Source organism: Calliphora vicina, chromosome 1 (genome assembly GCF_958450345.1).
Source record: "Calliphora vicina chromosome 1, idCalVici1.1, whole genome shotgun sequence".
NCBI classification, from domain to species: Eukaryota; Metazoa; Arthropoda; class Insecta; order Diptera; family Calliphoridae; genus Calliphora; species Calliphora vicina.
Window position 1 is genome coordinate 153,321,173 of NC_088780.1, and position 23,723 is coordinate 153,344,895.

Here is a 23,723-nt window from a genome sequence, read left to right on the forward strand (position 1 = left end):
ACAAATGACCTCTCGAAATTGGACTTTATTAAGTTTCGCTCCAAATAAGTTTTATATATACAAAATTCATGTCACCAAATTTTGTTACGATCGGTCCATAATTAGTCATAGCTCCCATATAGACCCGCTTCCGAAAATCACTTTAACGTGCATAAATCGCTTAAAAATGTTGGTATACGCACAAAATTCAACATAGTTAACTTTAATGTAGACATAAATCACACGACCTAATTTCATAAGGCCCTCTTACGAAAATCACTCAAAAATATAAATTATTGAAATTTTACAATAAAAATGTTTTTGCTCTTTTACTTAGTGTAGGGTATTATATGGTCTGGCTTGACCGACCATACTTTCATACTTGTTGAGTTTCCTTTTGTGAAAAAAGTTCCCATTTGGAGAACGCCACCCGTATCGTAATGAATTAAAAAGTATGGTTTTCGAGGTATTTAGAAATAACTGTTTACCTTGTATGGGAGATGGCTCACTCCCGGTTCCGATCCATACCAATTTTTGGTTTAACTTCATGCAGTGATTTGAAATTGGTTCGTATAAAGTTTGAACACTGTTACAATTATAGGTCTGCAGATATTCGAAAATTTATATTTACTTGGTTAGGTGTTGCCACGCCCATTTTTCCTATTCCGCCCGTTTTTAGCCAAAAAGCGTACAATGGTGAATTCCGCGAAGTTTTAGATATTCCATAATGACTATTTACTTTTTAAATTCTATTTACTTTTAAATTCAAGTGCCCCGCCCACTTGAAATTTCAAAATAAAAAGCATCTTACTGTTCCTTGCAGATATAGAGGAACACACACATTAAAAAAGTCTTGAGGATTGGAAACAAACAAATAAATAAACAGACATACATACATTGATTTGATCATATTAGGTAGGCCATTTTGAATTTTCTAATTTTGAAAACGGATTCGTAATCAGTGACACCAAAAACCCCCATATGGGCAATTCCACGAGAATCGCTACCACGACTGAAAAAACTAAAACCCTTGAAACTTTTTTTCAAGATGATTTGAATAGAAGAAAATAATAAAATGTTACTATGTGAAAGTATTTAGATCATATTACAACATTTTAAAGACATAAAAATAACACTGCGGAACAGAGATTTTGGTGCCCGAGATTTGAACTACGTTTTGTACAAGCTGATGAACCTTCATTACTATGTTATACTTGTTTTTTTCCAGTCAGCTCGCGTTTTCGAAATATCGCGGTTTTTATATTTTCATTGAATACCCTATTTTTTGGTGTTTTTCTTAAAAATTTTGGTTAATGCAGCTAAGAATGTGAAATTTTTTTAGCATGAGGCTGGTCTACGTAAACATATACTTCTTTTGACTATAATAATTCTAATGGATGTTTTGGCATATTTGTCTGATCTTTCAGGAAAGTTGAAATTTGACTCTTTTAGCTTTATCCTTAATAAAATTGTGCATTATGAAAATTTTAAATAAAAATTTAGCACTGAACATTCAAGGCATTATAGCGAACATAGTTTTTAATTAAAATGAAAAATTAGTTAAAAATTTAATGAAATATTTAGATAATATCCCGAAATTTTACATCCTAAAAAACTATTTTTTTTTATAAATAAATATTTAGGTAGTTATTTGTCTTATTTCTTAATACACATTTAAATCTAACTACAGCAATATAAATACTTCGAATTATGTTTTTACGTGATTTACAGCGTTTTTGGTGAAAATATCTTAAAATTTTTATTAAAAACACTAGTATTTTATAGAAAAAAAATAATTTTTAAACACATATAGATTTATTTCTACATTATATATTCAGGAATTGTCTAAGTTGCGAACTTGAATACCAAAGTAAGCAAAATACAATTGGAGAACAGTGTATGTAATTGATTTTCGCTGATCTTTTAATATATATTCGCCACAAATGTAAGAAAACATATTAGGATCTTTAACACAGCATCTCATATTACTAGCCATAATGAAATAATATAACAAGAGATTATATTTAGCAAAAAAAAAATGTTTGATTAAATCTTTAGTTTATGTATAATCTTGCAGGTGTAAAACATTCAAGTTACGAACATTTGTATAATTTTTTAATACGAAAAACATATGAAAAATATTGTAAAACTTTGAGTTATTTGCCAAATAGTTTGGTATAGTTTCAGCGAATTTTCAATATTTTTATATAAATTAGTTTATTGATATGATTTTATTGTATATAGTGAACAAATTTGAACCCTTTTACCATAGGTCAAACTTATAAGGATGAAACTGAAAAAAGTTAATTTTCAACATCCTTGCGATATCACCAATATATCCTGAAATTTAGATAAACATAATTGACCAGTACAAAAATGAATTTTTAATTTTAGTCTCCATTTATGAAATAATCAAACAAAAAGAGAAAAAAATACAGAATAACCAAAAAAATTAAAACCGCGATATTTTAAAAACAAGAGCTGCTCAAAAAAAACTAAAGATAGTTTTGACTATGAAATGTCCCATACATGTTTTACCAAAAACATTTTCCGAGGCACCAAACCAAAATGTCAATTTTGTTCCTCTGTGTAATAGTTTAAACTGATTATATTTAATTTCTTAATGTTTTAGGTATGTTTTAGGCTAAAATTGCGGCGAAAACTAGGCTCCCAATTAGCTTGTAGTATAAAATGAATATGACTCTGATTGTTTTTTTGCTATTGTCAAATTGTTTATTGAAACCGAATGTATATTTTCTATTAATTTCTTTAGTTTTTGTATACATATATTTACAGAATATCACCCCTATCGTGAAAAACATGTGAAATTTATGTTCCCATGAAATATCCATTTCCCTCGAAGGGGAAATTGCTATCGTGATATTCCCCTAAACTTTTCATTCACAATAGTTGATTTTGTTCGTAGCAGCTGTTTATTGTTTACAAAATTCCATCTAAAATTTCACAACATGGGGAATTTTTTCACGTGAACAAAGTTTATGAACGAAAAATGGGAAAAGGGAACATATTTCATGTGAAATATTGATTCGCGATAGGGGTGTATGTATTGTTTTATTATAAGAGAAAAATCTGTCACGTACGGTATGTCACGTACGATATTAAATTTTATTTATTATAAAATCATCCAAAGATTTAAATATGACGGATTGTAAAGGAAAAGTATTTCGTTTAGTGTAAGAAATTAAAAGAAAACATAACGTCTCGTACGATTCGAATATTTTCGCATATATCTACATTAGAGTGACAATCAGTTGTATGGAAAAAAATTTTTGTTAAAATTTTGAAAAGTGCCGGTTGGAATATTGTGACACTAGGCCTAAATGTTAAGTACTGAAAATTTGAGCCAAATCGGGCAACGATTTCTGGACGCGCATCGAGGTCAAAGTTCAGATATATGCAAAATTTTACTGTTAATATGGAATAAATAGGTGAAACTCGTTAACTTTCTGCATTGTTTTCTAGAAATATGTAGATTTATTTATATTAATGAATATTACATTAAAAAAAAGTTTTGGAAATTAACCCTGTATCTCCTTTGGTTCAAAATGACCCAAAAACTGTATTATCGCCAAAATTAGAGAAAAATGCAAATTTTTCAGTTTTTGAAAAAAATTTGCTACTAAATAAATACTTTTGCAATTGAATGTAAAAGAATCGAAATATGTACGTAATTATCGTTGTAATGAGATATATATGACAAAATTTGATTAAAAAATGTTAAAGTTATTACAAATTCGCCAGACGAAATGTTACATATTTTTGGGCCGATTTTCATGAAACTTGAGGAAAATATATATTGGGGTCTAGCATTGACAACAACAGTGCAAAAATGAATTTTAACCTTTAAGAGGACTTGGGGTCAAAATGGTTGTGTTTTTCTTGATTTTAAAAGTTGAGAATAATTTGGACCCCAAGTGCTGCTAAGGGTTAATTTCCATTTTTGTGCTGCTATTTTAAATTCTGGACTTTATGTTATATTTTCCTCAAGTTTCATGAAAATCGGCCCAAAAATATGTAACATTTCGCTATCTTTTCATTAGAAATTCCAAATATTGAAAAATTTGACCTTTGACCTTCACGATTCAAAGGTTATCGTTTTCCGATTTTAGTAAAACTTTCAGAACATATTTAAAATTACAAGGACTATAATATTGTGAATAGGTTTTACTTAAAATTTATAACAGTAAGGAAATTGGACTCATTCGCCTAAATATGGACAAAAAATTAGTTTTTCTTGAAAAACGCAAAATTTAAATCGCAGGTACGGAAAAACTGTAAGAGGTATTGACATAATTTTTTCATATTTTTATTCCCTATTTTGATGTCAATACACCCCAATGTGATGATCGAAAAAATCTGAAAATTGTTTAACAAAATTTTTAAAAATTTGAAAATAGAGTTTTGAAACAGCCGTTAAAAAAAATTATTTTTTTGGCCATACCTGCGAATAGGTTAACGGTATCCTACGAAGACAAAAACTCATATACAAGTAAATATGGACATATTTTAAGTAAAAATGAGCTTTTATTTTAATTTTTCTCGAAATATCTAAATTTTTTGTTCAAGTGGTCTGAAACACGGTAATGGTCTGGCGAATTTGTAATAACTTTAACATTTTTTAATCAAATTTTGTCATTTATATCTCATTACAACGATAATTACGTACATATTTCGATTCTTTTGCATTCAATTGCAAAAGTGTTTATTTAGTAGCAAATTTTTTTCAAAAACTGAAAAATTTGCATTTTTCTCTAATATTGGCGATAATACAGTTTTTGGGTCATTTTGAATCAAAGGAGATACAGGGTTAATTTCCAAAACTTTTTTTTTAATGTAATATTCATTAATATAAATAAATCTACATATTTCTAGAAAACAATGCAGAAAGCTAACGAGTTTCACCTATTTATTCCATATTAACAGTACAATTTTGCATATATCTGAACTTTGAACTCGATGCGCGTCCAGAAATCGTTGCCCGATTTGGCTCAAATTTTCAGCACTTAACATTTAGGCCTAGTGTCACAATATTCCACCCGGCACTCTTTGAAATCTAAAAAAAAAAAATCGGCTGTCACTCTAATCTACAAGTACCTCAAAATGAGTTCCGTTTTATGTCACGTACGATATACCCTTATTTCACACAATATTTTGGACAACAATATTTCAAAAGAACTTTTTATTATTTTAAAATATAGTACCCTCTGAATGGAACATAAAGACCAAATTATTTTTCAGATACTCTTATTTTTGCAAAATCTATAAGTCGTACAAATGTCACGTACGATGGAATTGCCAATTTCTGTATCATTTTCTACATTTTTCGACTTTTGGCCGCACTGCGATCGGAAGACATCGGTTTATAAAATATATGTAATCGCCATTTTTTATTACATTATCACCTACATTATTGTTTAGTTATACAGAAAATTTACAAAACAATTTTTAATGTATTTATTGGGTGTATAATGGCGTATATTTTGAACACCGTTTTTTGTTTCTAATAACTCATTTTGTCATTTTGAAGAGTACATATCTGTCTTTTCGTCATTCGAAAATGTCGAATTTTGTGTGTACAAAGCGTCATATGCGGGAAGTTTTGCTTTACTTCTTTAATTTGAAACAAGTAAGAGAGCTATATTCGGTTGCGCCGAATCTTAATCTTCACCAAATTATACTTTAAAATAAAAATTTTAAATAATAAAATTTTAACCCCCATATCATAAAAAAATTTTAAATTTAAACAATGTTTTAAAGCAAAATTCCCATACACAATTTGATTTTAAAACGTTGTTTAAATTTAAAACTTGTTTATGAATATGCCCTTAAATATTCTAGTTAAACAAAATTAAAAAAAAAAAATAAAAATTGTTTTTTAAATTTTTTTTACTAAAAATGTTTTTATATTATTTTTTACATTTTTTTTTTAAATATGACAAAAAAAAATTTGTTGGTGAAAAAAAAATTTGGGTTTATAAAAATATTTTTTCGATTTTGACCCATTCTAGATCCAACTTACTATAGCCTTATATACATCGTTGCAATGGACTTTGAGGGCCGATTTTAAATAGCAATCGAGCCGGGAGAATTCCCGATATATTGATGTATCAATCATGTTTGTAAGTTATTTGGGGGTTACGGAAAGTTGATTTCAACATACAGACGGACATGGCTATATCGATTCCGGTATCTATGGGGTGGTAAATGAAAAATGTAGAAATTACAAACGGAATGACAAACTTATACGGAAGACAAAGACTGCCCAGGCCAACCAAAAAAGTTTGAAGACTAAGAATTGGAGGCATTATTGTCAAACTCAACAAGATGATTCAAAATAAAAGCTAACAATTTTAAAAATCCCGCATGTTTAAGTCATACATATGTTTATTATTCCGAAATGGAACATTTCAGAAAATATTAAAGAAAAATAATTACAATTTTAAAAATCACAAATGTACATTGCTGAACAAGCTCTTTTTCTTTGTTAATATACTTCCCTAGAAAATTTTAAAATTATTACTTTAATTAACACAAATTGCCTTTTCTCATATAAAATACAGTTCATTTATAAAACGTATTGATGGAGAAATAATAAAACTTGCAAATAAAACAAAGTGGTTATGTACAATGAAATTAATTTGTAAATGAATAACACACAAAGGACATTCATTTATTTACTTGTACATTCGTGTTAAATTAATTTAATAATTGGAAAGTAACAAATATCACAAGTACAACGTATTTGTGAAAAGAAATTTAAGTTTCTCTGTCATTTTATTTTATTTTATTTTATTTGAGAGATTATTAAGTTTAACAAAATGATTATAATACGAAAACAAAAACTTAGTTACCGTTGGAAATACACACAGCGAAAAAATTACGATTTGACACCATTTGGTGTCAATAGGATATCAACCCCGTGTGTTCACAAATCGTACACGAACGATTTGACACCGATCGTTGCCTTCAATCATCATTTCGGACATGCAAAATCGTATTTCAAGGTCTCTCGGCTTTAATTCGTATTATAACCAATTCCCCTGCTTTTTGATTAATCCCGCAAACGTTTTGAAATTGTTGACTGAGTAGCTTCCAATGATAATGCAAGCTCTTGCTGAGTTTGACAACAATCTTCATGGAGTAATGCCTCCATTTCTTGGTCTTCAAACTTTTTAGCTGGCCTAGGTGTCAAAATCACCACTTCTAAACCACAGAAACCATCTCTCGCACATTGAAAACAATCGGCAAGCAATCGGTGAGCACTTTTTATTTCAAATTAAAGAAGTAAAGCAAAACTTCCCGCATTTGACGCTTTGTTGGCACAAAATTGGACATTTTCGAAGTCAGACAGCCAATAATTTGTGCCTGATAAATTTCTAAAAAATCTTTTACCAAATTCGATTGATTCTACATATTTCAAACGAAATATTAAACTCTTGATCATTTTGTATAGAAATTTAATTTGTTTTATTTAAAAATAAAATTCTTAACATTTCCAAGAGCAATAATATCATGTAGGACTCTTGTAAAAAACTATTAAATATTAATTGAAAACTTTACAATACATTTTTATCTCTGGCATTTTGTTTTCTTTGAATACTTAACCATTCACTCCTTCTTTTTATGAATTTTGCCAACTTTGCGAAATCTTTATGGCAAACAAACATACAATGGCTGGCTGGCCGGCCAGTGTACAAACAGACCTTCTTTGTCAGATCAGAGTGATTATTATAATGAATAATGCTAAAAATGATTAGAATTTGAATGATTTTCCAGTGAACAAGAAGAACTACTAATGATAGCGATGAGAATTATGATGATGCTGTTAGAGCACTTCAAGACTGAGTAAAAAAGGAAGATTGTATTCACAGGCAAACACTAAAGAAGTTAGTGGCACAGAACAGCAGAAATAAAGAAAAACGCCTTCTGTTTGTACTAAGTTTTCAATAAATAGTTAGGGATGTCTTTTACTTTAGTTCTGGTTCTATCATAACCATTGTTTTCTTTTTCTTTATATTTGCTGCAAAACTACTTAATGACGCTTAACTTGCATAAATTTTATTTTAATATATTTTTCATTTTTCATATTTTTACTACTTATTATACGAACTCCCCTCTGCCACCCACACCTCCATATACTCTTTCATTTGGCTGCCATAATATTTTAATGAAATTTCAAACGCTTCTATTTCATCTTTCGTTTTTTTTTCTTTCCTTCATAATTCATAGTTTTTCTATGAAATTCTTCGATTTTTAAGTTTCTTATTATTTCTGTTCCTTTTCCTTAATGTTATCAGAAAGTGTGTTGCTACAGGCTTCCTTGTACAGCTGCAATACAAGTGGCCGCCACACAGCAGCGTTTGCTTTGCAACTGGCATCAAATATTGAAAGTGTTGATTACATGTTGGAAACTCGATTAAGTGGTAGTAATAGCTGTAATGGATGCTGTCACGGAAACGGAAATGCAAATGTCACATAATAACGATGACTATAAACGAAATATCCTCCACTGCCCTCCCCTGCCCAACGCTTCAACTAATTTCATGTTTTAAATATGTATAAAGCGCGCAACAGCAACAATATCATCATCATCACCATCGTCACTATCGTCGTTCCATCCAGGTCAATTGTGCATTCTTAAGAGATGACAGCAATGCAAACATCACTTCTCAAATATTGCCAACATCTAAAAGGAGGTACGATTGCAACAAAAAAAAAACTAAAATGAAAAAGAATAAAAATCGTTCACAAAGACTTTATCAGCCATGATGATGAAAATGAATTTGATGACAATAACAACTAAGGAGTGAGATCGAAAAATTCTTAACACACGTTTTTCATTACATTTTTTAACCCAAGTATTATTTGAATTTTTTTTTGATCAAGTTACCTTTGAAAAACATGTCAGTTATTATGTGTAATGTCAATTATATTAATTTTTTTGTTAATCTGATTAAAATGAGTGACCAGAAAAAAGTGCGTACTGAAATTATTAAATATTTTCAACAAAACCCAACTTGGTCTTACAAAAAGTTGGCCAAGCATACAAAGGTCTGCCGTCAAACTGTTTCCAATGTTATTAAACAGTACCGGGAGAACTTGTCAGTTGATAGAAAACCTGGTTCAGGTAGAAGGAATGGTCCACATGATGTTTCTAAAGCCAAAAAAATAGAACGCATTTTCAAAAGAGCTCCCAACACATCCGGTAGGAAAGCAGCCCGGTTAGCTCAGTGCTCGGACTATTTGGTACGAAAAGTTAAAGCTAATGCAGGTTTAAAAACATACAAGGCTCAAAAAGTTCCTGACAGGAACGCTACTAAAAATTTAGAGGCCAAAAACAGAGCACGGAAATTGAAGTCAAGTTTTATAAAAAAATATTCTTGCTGCATAATGGATGACGAAACGTATGTTCTGGCAGATTTTTCGCAACTTCCAGGTCAAAAATTTTATGTTGCTGATGCTCGAGGGAATGTTGAAGAAAAGTTTAGGACCCAAAAGCAGACAAAATTTCCCAGAAAGTTCTTGGTATGGCAAGCAATATGCAGTTGCGGCAAAAGAAGCCACTCATTTGTTACAACGGGCTCTATAAATACCGAAATTTACATCAAGGAATGTTTACAAAAAAGGCTGCTTCCATTCATAAGACTTCATAATGTGTCCACTTATTTTTGGCCTGACTTGGCATCCTGTCACTATGGCAAACAAGCCCTTGAGTGGTACAAGAACAATAATGTGGTATTTGTACCAAGAGAGGCAAATCCTCCAAACTGCCCGGAGCTAAGGCCAGTGGAGAGATATTGGGCTCTTGTTAAAAGAGAATTGAAGAGTACAAAAAAGGTGTCCAAAAGTGTGGTAGATTTTAAACGGAGATGGACTACATGTTCGAGCAAAGTGACAGAAAGCACTATAAAAACGTTAATGGAAGGGTTTCCGAAAAAGGTTCAAAATTTCATCACTAGTGATTAAAACTATAAAAATAATTTTTTTTGTAAATTGTAATAATAATTTCAATCAAATAAAAAAAAAATTAAAGCTGTAAGTTTAGTGGTTTCTTTTTTATAAACATATATGTATGTTAAGAATTTTTCGATCTCACTCCTTACTACTACTAGGAGTACATACTCGTTGTACTACAATATGACTGTGCAACATTAGGAAATCTTTTAAATATGACAAAAAAAGACATCCATTCGCTGAACAATGTAGTGGCAGCTAACACCGCAACCTCATTAAAGTTTAAGTGCTGAAAATTTGTGTTTGATAATTTAAATTTAGAAACTAAAATAATATTATCTTTAATAAATCTTAAATTTATAGAATTTTTTATTGTCATTTAATTAATATTTGTTAAAATAGCCTTTGTTTAGTTAAACTTTAGACGCACAGTGTTTCAATCATGATTGGCCCGACAGGAAATATAAATATTTTAATAAAACTTTTTATAGATTAAGGAAAGATTTTGGCTTGGAATATCAGGGGACAAAATTTGAAACGATCCCAATTATCTGTTTTATATCCGATCGGTAATTCTGAAGTACAATAAAGTCCATTCCTGAAATTCAACCGGACCTATCCGGAAAATTCAGTCAAAATAACACTTCTCACATTCGTGGCACCGCACAGTAGGGCAGAATCAAAATTTTTGGAAATAAATCTGGATTTTATAAACGACTGGTTCAATCGGGATAAAATTTGACGTGACCGTAGCCAAGGAGTATTTGAGTTTAAGTTATTAAAATCGTATCTACAAATGCTCCAGGGGCGGCGCTATGGGAGCTCAAAGTAGGGTACCTTTGACATATACATTTTTTAAAAACGTATAATTTTTTTGTTTCCCAACCGATTTCCAAGATTTTTATACTTCAAAAATATTGCACTTTTTCATATTTTAATGCGACTAAGTTAGAACCATTGACCTGTTGTTGAATAAAATATTAAGAAAATTTAAACAAATTTTTTAGTATGAAAAAATGCAATATTTTTGAAAGACGGAATTTTAAAGTGGCGTATTTTTAAAGAACTAAAAGTAACTTATCTGAATCAAAAAAAAAATAGTTCAGAATAAATGTGGATCAAATTTTCCTGATATTTACAATCCTACCTCAATAAATATGTAATATATAATAAAATTTTCCTTTATTAACAAAACTCCATGCAATTTTCAAAATTCTTTAAATTTATCACTCCAAATAAGAAAGTGTAAAAAGACTTGTCAAGAGGTCAAATCCTGTGCAATAAATTCTTTATTTATTAAAAAAAATTCAATGAAATTTTCAAATATTTTTAAATTTATTCTTGTCAAAAGGTCAAAAGAGAATCCCGCAATTCCTAACAATTTTAGCGAAATCCCAAAAATGTATTTTTTTACAATTTTGTCGATAGGATCCACATTTCCTTTGGGGCATGGAAAATACTTTGGGGATAAATAGGAAACACATAAGTGTATCCAAGGCAGCTTTCCGTATTCTGATTCCAGTTTTGGGATTTTAAAACAGGTGGCCCAAAATTAAAATGTTGATTAAAAATAGGTCAATTTCGAAAGGCGTACGAGCTACATATTTCAAAATATGCTCCGTAAAGATGCCTTACAGACAAATATAAAATTGGTATATGTTTTTAAAGAATTTTTTTTTTTATTAAAAAAAGAGCTAAGTAACTTTTTCGCCCAAAAAACAGCAAAAATTTACTATTTTTTAATTTTTAAATTCAAAATCGATTATTTTTGGATCCATAATAGATATTGATCTGAGATCTTTTGTATATTATTGGAAATTTAGTTGTCTAACTAACAGAAGGAAATTCGAGTCTAGTCGATGCAAAAGTATGGCATATATTTTTAAAAAAGCGGAAAATTTTAAAATTTGCATTTTGAAATGCCTACACTGAGGGAAAAACGACGTTGCAAAATCGACAACTATTGGTGTCATTTTGACACCATACGGTGTCAATTTTTTTCGACACCGTACGTTTACAATTTATAAACAAACGGGTACGAATCGACAACGCAATGTTGTTAAATTATTCGCGACGCATTTTTATAAGTGTGTTTTAATTTTATTTACATTAAAAAATTTAAAATATTTTGATAAATAATAAAGTGATGCAAATAAGTTTAAAAACCTAAATATAAAAGAAAGTGTAATTGTGTTTGATTACGAATTTGCGCTGATGAAGATGAAGATCCAGGCAGTGAAGTCAGTGAAGATCCACGCAGAGAAGACCACCGAATCCAGTGACGACATACAACTCCAAATGGAAACTTACAGTTTTTATACTTATTTTATATTTAAGTTTTTATAAGTATTGTATTAAAAAAATTAAAAAAATAAAGAAATTGTTATTTATATTAATTACCAAAAAAAATAGAAAGGAACAAGTGTCAGGTGTCAAATCGTACACGAACGATATCAAGTCGACAACTTATGGTGTCAAATTCGGCAACGGAATGGTGTCATTTTGTCGATGTCATATTGACACCGTTTGTGTACAATTTGTACACGTACGGGGTTGATACACTATTGACACCGAATGGTGTCAAATTGTACACGGATGTGTTCATTTTTTCGCTGGGTGTATAACTCGGATATTATAAGCGATAAATATGTTAAGTTATTGCGCTATGGGGCGCCACCCCTGGAGCATTTGTAGGCTCTATTTTAATAACATAAACTGGAATACTCCTTATTTATGCCAATGTTAAATTTTATCCCGATCGGACCAGCCGTTTAGAAATGCCAAATTTATTTCCAAAAAATTTTGACTCTGCCCCACTGTGCACGGTGTGAATCCGATATATTAGAATTATATGAACTGCAGTCCTAATTTATTCATTTAGAATGACACCTCTGGCATAAATATCGCACTATGCTGCGACTATGAAGAGATGTAATGGCGCATCATGAATAATACGTGGACAAAAATAATTAAATTTCAGCATACTTCTAAAACTTATTTTAATACAACGTAAAATTAAAAAAAATACGGTGTTTACAAAACTTATTGCACACAATACCTATACAAGTACACAGAGAAAACAGATTCGTAATAGCAACCGATTTTTTTGCCAATCGAATGATTCGGCTGCATACATAACAATTTTCGGTTCTATCAACAGAATGTCAGTTGATAAAGAAGAACTTCGGTTGAAGCTACCGAGCTTTTGTTACCCGTTCTAAAATCTGGTAACCACAACTGTAAAATTCGGTCACTAAAGTAGTATCATTCGATTGGGAACAAATTCGGTTGCTATCACGAATCAGTTTTCTCTGTGTATAAATAAACATTTCATGTTTACAAAAATATTTTTCTTCTTCTGAGAAATAGGATAAATTTTATTTAAATATCTTTCATATCTCTGTAGATTTTTTCGATTTATAATTTATTTATACTTCAAAAATATTGACCTTACAAATGTCCAACATTTAAAACAAAATTGACACTACTGTAGTCTATAAAAAAAATACGAATAGACTGCTATATACCTTGTCTTATTTTCTAATAAGGACAACAATTTTCTTTCATTACTTATTTACCATCAGCAATTATCCCAGCAATATTTACTACCATTATAACAATTTCAGCTTTGCAACAGTTTCAATGAAAAAATGGAAATAAAAAACTAAAATGTCAATTTTAATTTCAAATGTTTCTCTTTTTTTTTGTGTTTTGGCACAATCGTGTTAATTGAATTTAAATTCAATAACATTTTTAAAAAAAAAACTCTTACAACTCTAGGTTTCCAGTTCACCTCTTACAGTGTCCCTTTCCATATTTCTGTTTTGTTACTCCGGTTACCACAAATCTAGTTGTATTTGTGTGAGACAATAAAACAGCCTTTATAGTTCATACCGGATTGATTTGTCACTGTATCTAGCATTTTCTACAATATTGACTTTTTAGTTGTTGTATGTAACTCACAGTTGCACTCACCATCATTCATTCATTTTCATTAATTTTCTTTCGTTTTGTATTGAGAATTTTGCATTTATTATTGGAAAATATTGTGGATTTTCCTTGATTTTTTTATTGCTGTTCATACAATTTGCACATTGTTTAATAAAATTGCTTTTTATTATGCAAAAGTTCTTTATGTATTTATTCATTCATTTAACTGTTCTTTACACTTTATTCGAGTAGAAGTTATAGATACAGTCAGTTGGGTTTCCTCTGTGTTTGTCTGGGTCGCTGGTTTATTCCTGCCATCATTATTACGCAAATGCATTTCTAATTTATCTTGATTTTGGTCGTGGTGGTGGTTGAAAACGTAGTATTTCTTTTAATGAAATTTACTTTTAATTTAATTTTAATTGATCTATTGACATTGTATGGATTGCATTTGCTTGTGGTTGGTGTGAGGATGTTTTGCTGCTGATGATGAGGCGATTGTATTTGTGATGACTTTACAAAAGGTTTATGCTAATTGATGGCATAATAATAAATTAATGTAAATTAATTAATATTAATGTAAATTATTTATCATCGTTAAGAAAAACTTAAAAATGGATTACAGTAGGAAAAGAAATGTAGAAATAACATTCATATATCAATTAAATACTACCTTTTATCACATTAAAGGACTAGTCCGCTAGCCACCAGAGGCAGAAATGAAATGAAACTCGTTATATTATTTGTTGGATTCACTTGGCTGTTTGATTTACTTGGTGCAGTCCCATTATCCAAGACATTTTCGTTGAATATTTTAATCCTTAAATTTTCTTTTTGGGTCAATTTGACCCCTAAAAAGGGTTAAGATCTTCCACGAAAATTATCTCCATAAAATTCCACAATATAACTCTGACAATAAGAATTCTCCTAGACATTAACTTACAACATTGTTTTCATTTTGTATAATGCTTCCAACTTTGACCCACTAACAAAAAAGAAATCAGACCAGCTGGATTATAAGTTTATTCTACAAAAATTATCTACTCAACATGCCCTTTCGGAATTATACGATTGCTATTCTGTTCCCATCAAAAAGTCTCAATTTGTTGGACAGTGTTATTAATACAATTTGATCAAATGTGTTACGCACAATTCAGTTTCATCAAATTATGCCACTTAAATACATGTTTGTATCTTTAAAGACGATATGACAAAGCAACTGTATGAGTAGAATGATTCGTAAAGAATTTATCCTGTATATTACTTTTTTCCGATCTTGCCTATTATAACGTTTATTACTCATACGCCCCGGAGATCATTTAATTTTTGTAATAAAAAAAACAATATGAAACATTTAAATAACTTTTATTTAATACCGGTAGATTTATTTAAGATTTAAATGCTTAATAATTATATTAATTACATTTACATAGCTGAGAGTAAATACATAATACATGCAAACAGTGACTTGCTGAAGCAAAGCCGTCTGTTTGGCATTATTGAAAATGTTTTCACATGTACTTCTACAATAATATATGTAGTGTGCTTATGGTCACTCACTATTGGAATTTTAATTTCAAATACAAATACACAATTTATTTCTATAAAATGTTATTCGTTTAACATAATATAGAATATTGAGCATAAATTATATAAATTTTAATGTGTATGACGAACACTTGTGTAGGAGTGTAGTTATTTTAATAGTTTTTCATTTAATATCCTTTATATGTTTGACCATATAATAATACGTGTGGCAGTGTTAAGAGGCAAGTATGAGTGGTATGTGTGTTTGTATATCATGCTGACAAAATATAAACGGAAATGATATTGTTGGAGCAAATAGTATTTTAATATTTATTGTCTTAAAAATGCTTATGGCTACAACAAACAATATCATTTCTGTGCTTTTTTCTTGTTTTTTTGCATTGAACAAGTTTTTTTTTCAACAAAATAGGAGGGCAATTCATAAAGATTTTTTCTAAAATTATATTTTCAGTTTATAAAATTTAAATATTTAATAAATTATCAGAGAGCAGCAAAACTCTGAATTGTTTTGATGTCATAAACATAGTTGCAAGGTTTTTGTTTATAACTACTAAAGTTCAACCAGGATTTTTAGATTGTGCTCGTATATACTACATACATGGACAATTAAAACAACCAATACACTTTCATAAAAACAAATAAATACAAACGCATGCAGACAAACACACTAGTTCGTATGGAAAAAAATTAACACAATAGTCCTGGTTATGTAGTAGTTGGTTGAGTGTGTAGCTTACAGTTCCAGCATGTAAAAGAGTTTAAGTGTTTGCATTAAGGTTGCCACGTTTGTATGGAGGAAAAATAAGGTGTCGATGTTTCCAACTAAAACGAAAGTTTAGTTTGTTTGACGAGACCAAAGGCAAAAATTAAACCCAAAAGTAGTATTTCTACTCCTTTTTTAAAAAAAGTAGTATTTCTACTCCTTTTTTTCAAAAAAAGTAGTATTTCTACTCCTTTTTTAAAAAAAAGTAGTATTCTACTCCTTTTTTTAAAAAAGGAGTATTTCTATTCCTTTTTTTAAAAGAAAAGTAATATTTCTATTCCTTTTTTTAAAAGAAAAGTAATATTTCTACTCCTTTTTTAAAAAAAGTAATATCTATGTATATATGTATATAAAAATGAAATGGTCCATGTATGTAATGTCATCACGTGAGAACGGCTTTAGCGATTTGGCTGATTTTTTTTTATTCGATTCGAAATTTTCAGGAGATGGTTTGTAAAGAAAAAAAATTAAAAAATTACGACTAAAACCGGTTTTTTTGAGTCCAGTCAACTGTAATAAAAAAGCCCCTAAAGTATGCAGTACAAATTTAGATATTTTATTTGCAAATAAATAAGAACAGGCAGGGTTGGAGAAACTTAACGAACTTACATTAGTAAATGCTACCAGGCGAAGCCTGGGCGGGGCGGTCAACTAGTTTCTACTTTTAAAACTCTTTTTTTTTGATGACTTTAATTTAATTTCAAATGTCAACAACTACGTTAGGTTTTTTAAAAACAAAAATCTATTTTCTATTTGGGTCAAATTTGACCCGAAGTTCGTTAACGTCAGTAAATTTGAATATGAATAATAATATATATAATATGAAAGTAAAATTATCTCTTAGGAATAAGTAAAATACAGTTTAAATGTTTCGATTTTTTTTTTTGTTTTTATAAAACTAGACATTGAAAATTATCTTATACTTGGTGTATTTGTAGGACATAAAAGTTACTATTAGTAACTTTTGGCTGCCTCGAATGAAGCCCTCCTAAAGAGTATGTGTGAGTGTGTGTTAATAGTTTGCATTCATTTGCTAGTGTTTCATACAAACAAATATAATAAATAAAGCAACTTCATTACACGCACTAGCAAACCAATGCATGACAACAGCAACATAAACAAATGCATTTACTCACTCGCTCGTTTCTCTCTCTCTCGCTTAAATAAAAATACTACAAATGTACACTAACTACAACAATAAAAACAGCAAAGCAATTAACACCAAAAATACAACAGAAATTGCATTTCAATAAATAAACATTAAACAAAAAAAGAATAACGAGATCCTTTTTGTTCTCTCACTCCCTCTCTCTCTCTTTCTCTGCTGTTTGTTTTATAGAAGTGCGTCCTCTTCAAAGCGTGTTAAATTAATATAAAAAGCAATGAATATATTTTCAAGCCTTTTTGTTGTCGTTGTTTCACCCATAAAAGTTCAACATTAAAAACAATGAAACATTTTTGTGGGTCACCATAAAACGGTAAAAATTCGCAAACAAATTAAACACACACTCACTCACAGCCACTTATACAAGCACACAGTTTTAAGGACAAAAGGAGAAAAACAAAAACTGTTAAAATTAAAAAGAATAATGAAACAAATATTAGTTATAGTGATTAAAAAAAAATCATGTGCCAGCTATTTGGGGCATACAGCTACATATAACAAAATTAAAACCTTGATAATTGTTTTTTCATTTATTAATTTATTATTGAATAATTATGAAATAGTACTAGTTTCCATATCTTTTTTATTTAAAATATGTATAAAAATTTGGGAATTTTAATGTTTTATCAGCTTATGTTTTAACTATTCAATATACTGCTTAGTTTTAACGAAACTTAAACTCACGAAATGTAATAAATATTGAAATATTGATATCAATTAATAACTTTTAAGTAAAAGCATTTTATACACTTCAAAGTGGTCCTATAGAATTGAATAGCGAATATTGATCGTCCCTCACTACAATTGTTTGATGGATTGTAGAACCACGCTCTGAAAAATTTTAGGCTGATAAGGTTTGAGATCGAAAAAACCTTAATACACGTTTTTTATTAAAACTTTTAACCCAAGTATTATTTGATTTTTTTATCTAAAGCAAGTCAGGTATTATGTTTAATGTCAATTAAGTTCATTTGTTGTTAATCTGATTAAAATGAGTGATGAGAAAAAAGTACGTACTAAACTGATTAAATATTTTCAACAAAACCCATCTTGGTACTACAAAAAGTTGGCCAAACCGTCAAACTGATTCCAATGTTATCGGAAGAAGGAATGGTCCACATGATGTTTCTAAAGGCAATAAATAGAAAACATTTTCAAAAGAGCTCCCAACACATCCGGTAGGAAAGTAGTCCGGTTGGCTCAGTAGTTAGTATTTGGTAGGAAAAGTTAAAGCCAATGCAGGTTTAAAAACATACAAGGCTCAATAAGATTCTGACAGAAACTCTGCTATAAATTTAGAGGCCAAAGACGGAGCACGGAAATTGAAGTAAAATTTTATACAAAAAAATATACCTGCTGCATAATGGATTATTATATGTTGCTGATGCTCGAGGAAATGTTGTAAAGAAAATGCTCCCAAAAATTTCTTGTCATGGCAAGCAATATGCAGTTGCGACAAAATAAGCCAATTATTTGTTACAAAGTACTCTATAAATATCGAAATTTACATCAAGGAAAAAAGAGGATGCTTCCATTTATAAGTGGTCTTGAGTGGTACAAGAACAATAAAGTGGTATTTGTATCAATATAGGCAAATCTTCCAAAAGGTATCCAAAAGCCTGGTAGATTTTAAACGGAGATGAACTACGTGTTCGAACAAAATGATAGAAAGTACTATAAAGATCTTAATGGAAGGATTTCCGGAAAAGGTTCAAAGGTTCTATTGATTAGACCTTAAAAAATACCATTTTTTGTAGTTTTCCGGCCATATAATCTTGGAGCGTCTCACTTCTTATGCTTTTCAAGTCAATATCTTTAGCTTCATTTATTCTATTTTAATAAATTCTCAACTAAATAATGGTAATAGTAAATATCTTTTTAGCTTTACAAGGTTTTAAAAAAGTTTCCATTCTCCCCCTCCCCATTTTGCGATTTAACCACTTTTATTCATTATTCATTATTTCATTGCATTTTAATTAACATTTAACATTTTACGGGTTAATACGTTTTGTGTTTCATTTGTTTTCTGGTTTCTTTGCACTTAATAAAGCGAATGTTTTTGGCTTTTAAACTTTTGTTGAGTTTTGTTTGAGTTCAAAATATAAAAACAATAAATAAACAAAAACACTCATACGCTCCTTAACACCAATTAAAACCATTAAACCAAATAAACAATCGAATGAACATAAAAATGCATTGAGCCATACAAGGTTGTGCATCATAATGTGAAATGCTGCTTAGTTTAGTAATTAAATGCGAGTAATAGAAATAATTGTGTTTTAATAGAACAAAAGTTATTGCATTTAAATATTAACTGTGCATTGATAGGAAAAATTAAATTGAATTGGAAAATTTTCTTAAAGCGATCAAGGCCATCTGTTGAGAATTCATTTTAATTTGTTCACAAAAACATTTACAAGATTATTTTCCAGTTGACTGATTTTAAATGAATAACATTGTTTTAGTAGATTTTCAGTTTAAACCAGGGTTTCGATATTCAGCTCTAGCAACATATTTCTTATATTTGGCTATGCAATAAATATGAAATTATATAATTTCATCACAATCAACTACTATAAATATTCATACTGTTCGTTCGTATTAATATTAAAATTGCAATGCTTGTCTGCAATTTTTAGTAGCAAACACAATACATTGCACATCCACCAAAATATATGCTCGTGCTTTAGTAGCAAACACACTTTTTTACAAAACTAATATAGCACGCCATTCGTTTTATTTTGTTGTGCTGGCAAATTTCTCTAGCAACAATTCACATTTCTTTGGTTGTGCTATAGCACAATTGACATTTCTGCAATTGATGCTAACAGTTGCTGTTATTGCTAAGTGTGTTATACACTTATCAGTAAATGCTCACAATGTATGTAATTATTGGCATATAAATATTATAATGTATTTTATTATTTTCAATAATAATTTATTATATATGTCATTGCGAATTAATTTATATGCAGAATAAAAGAAAAAATGTATTTAATTTTATTATTAACATTAAAAAAACGTTCGTTTTACAATGATAAACAAGTTGGTCATCTTAACCTTCGCTTTACCAAAGGTTTTTTATGTACGTGGTTTACCAATACCCACCCGGGTGATACTGCACTTCTATACATATATACGACGAACAAAATTTTAAAAAATCGAAAAAAACCTTATAAAAAGTTTAAAATGTTTTTATTAAATAATATAAAACTCTAAAATTTGTTCATTGAGTCTAAATTGTATTTAAATCGAAACAAAATGAAAAAAATTATTAAGCTAACAAAAACCGAGTGGTCACCCGGGTGGGTATTGGTAAAGCGAAGGTTAAAGAATATTATGAGTATCACATTTTATTTAGATAAAGTAAATACAGGCAAATTCCGGTATAACGAATCTCACTTTAACGAAAATCCGATTTAACGCACGGTCAAATTCTTTACATTGACTACCTGTTATATAAGGTTTCAAAAATTGTATGCTCGATATAACGAATGGTGAGAAAAAACAAACAAAATCAAACAAACGACCAAATTTTTAACATTGACAACCTTATATAGCGAACATTTTGAAAATTGTACGCTCAATATAACGAACAGAAAGTATAAAAAACTAAAGTAGTAAAGAATGTAAAAATAAGAAAATAAGTCGTTACAGTACCGTTTTCAATGGTTACATTCTTTAATAATGGGTGCTGTCATTTTTTCTATATATCGAATGAAAGATTTCATTCGCATTCTAAGAAAACTGATTCGTTCATATTGTGAAACAGGCTATAATTGTGCAAGTGTTGGCGTGAATTAAATATGGGAAACCGTAGAAGAATTTCATCGAAAGAAAAAGTAAAAAATTTTGATGAATGAATAAAATATGGAATAACAAAATTCTCAACATGTATTTTGAAGAAAATAAAAACAAACATTTTTATCTTCACACAAATAAAGTGGAATCTGGAATCTTCAAAATCATTTTTTTTGAAATGAATCATTTTCAGAATCGAAATCCCTTACAATGATGGCTTTATTAATTGTGTATAATGCACCAAGTCACACTCCTGAAGAAGAATTAGTAAACACTACTTAAGATATACAAATTTGGACGATATTCATGCTTCCAATGTCACACCGCTATTCCAACCTATGCAAGTTAAAAAATAAAAAGTCTCGATATAACGAATTTTTCAATTTAACGAATGGGCCTGACAACATATCGTTCGTTATACCGGGATTTGCGTGTACATATCTTTCGATTTTCCCCATATTCGGTATAAACAGACGGATTTGAACATGTCAAGTTTTATTTTTTTAATTTCTTAAACTTTTAATTATTTGCGATTTTAATTTTTGAAAAAATGTTTGTGTATCTTTAAATATATGTATCTACGAAGCTGATGTCGAATTTAATTGATATTTATTTCGAAGTTAATTATGTTTTTTATACTACATAGTAAAACAATATATGTTTTCAATATTGCAATTTTTAGATGCACTTTTGAAAACGGGTTATTCATAAAATATAATTTTTGTTTATATTGTAGCATCATACAATTTTGAAGTTATTTTAAAAAATCTAAATCCAGAAACTGTTGAGATTAATTGCATGTAATGTTTGTGACAGGTTTTATAATTTAGTATGGTAACTTTGTTTGAGAAATGTAGTTATAATTGATATAACTGTATTTTTTTTCGGTGACTGTTTTCCATTACTACACAGAGGGGCAGAATCAACATTTTTTGGAAATAAATCTGGCATTTCTAAACGGCTGGGCGTAGCCAATGACCATTCATGTTTAAGATTTTAAAATGAGCCCTGCAAATGTCCCAGGGGCGGCGCTATGGGGGCTCAAAATTTTTAAACACGTGCCATTTATGTTTCCATCTGATTTTTGGAAAGCGCTTGGCTTGGTCTTGAAAAACGTGTGCTATTTATCTCTTATAATTTTCGAGTTATAGGCATTTCAAAATTTAAATTTTGTCATACCTTGGTCCGTTTTTTAAAATTTATAGGTCGTACTTTTGGACCGCATAGACTGGACATTTTTTGTTACTTAGACAACTAAATCGCCAATAATGTACAAAAAATGTTAGAGCAATATCAATTATGGATCGAAAAATAAACGATTTTCAATTTAAAAAATAGTAGATTTTTGCTGTTTTTTTTCGGCGAAAACGTGACTTAACTCTTTCTTTGTTAAAAAAAAACTATCTTTAAGAACATATAACAATTTTATGCTTTTCTCTAGAGTATTTTTACGGAGAACATTTTGGTATAAAAAACATGTCCTATTTTTCAAATATGCCGCCCCTACAACCTTCGGAATTTGACCTATTTTTTAACAAAATTTCAACTTTGGCCACATGTTCTAAAATCCCAAAGCTCGGATCAGAAAACGGAAAGGATCTTTGGAAACTTCGATGTGTTGCTTATTTAAATATGGTCCCTCTTGGCAAAATTGTAAAAAATACAATTTTTGGGATTTTCGCTCCAATTTTTAGGAATAGCGGGATTCCCTTTGACCGTCCTTCAAAAATTTGGATTTTTAAAGCGGATGCCATTTCGTCCATTTGAGTTAGAGGCAAATTACTAAAGCAAGTTTTACTTATTTTTTGGAAAAAAGACATTTTGCATAAAAAAACGAAAAAACGATTTGAGAGACCACTTCCCGTTCATTAATATTTAAGTGTTATACACCAAATTTCTTGGGTTTTAGAGTAGATTAAGAAAATCGATGTTCATGAAGGAATTTCGAAAAAAAGTGTAAAAACTGAGACGGCCTAATGTACATACATCAAATTCAATTCAAATTTAACGTTTGGTAAAATCATCGCTAAATTTATAATGAATCATTAGTAAGATTTAGCTTAACTTCTAGAATTATGCGGAATTTAATCTTAATTTTAATAATTGTTTCATTATGTGTAATTTATTCTGAAAAAGTTTTTAAACTCATCATCCTCTACTATTTAGAATCATTGTAATTCTTAAAAAGTTTTATATAAAGAGGTTTATATTGTAAGTCAGCAGTTTAGGTTTCAAATCAGACCAAATGTTTGATATAATGTGTACACAATGAATATAAAAAATGCACAAAAACATGAGATTTATTAATTTTAGTCCCAAATTTTAAAAACCGAGTTATATAACCGGTTCGCAAAAAACCGAGGTTATGAAAAATTAAACATTTATGAGCGATAAAGTCCAATTTCGGGAGGACATTTGTATGGGGGCTAGGTGAAATAATGGACCTATTTCAATAGGCTTCGTCCTTGGGCCGAAAAAATTATATGTACCAAATTTTATCGAAATATCTGTATTTTGTGCACAATGTTTACATGAACAGCCAGTCAGACGGACGGACGGACA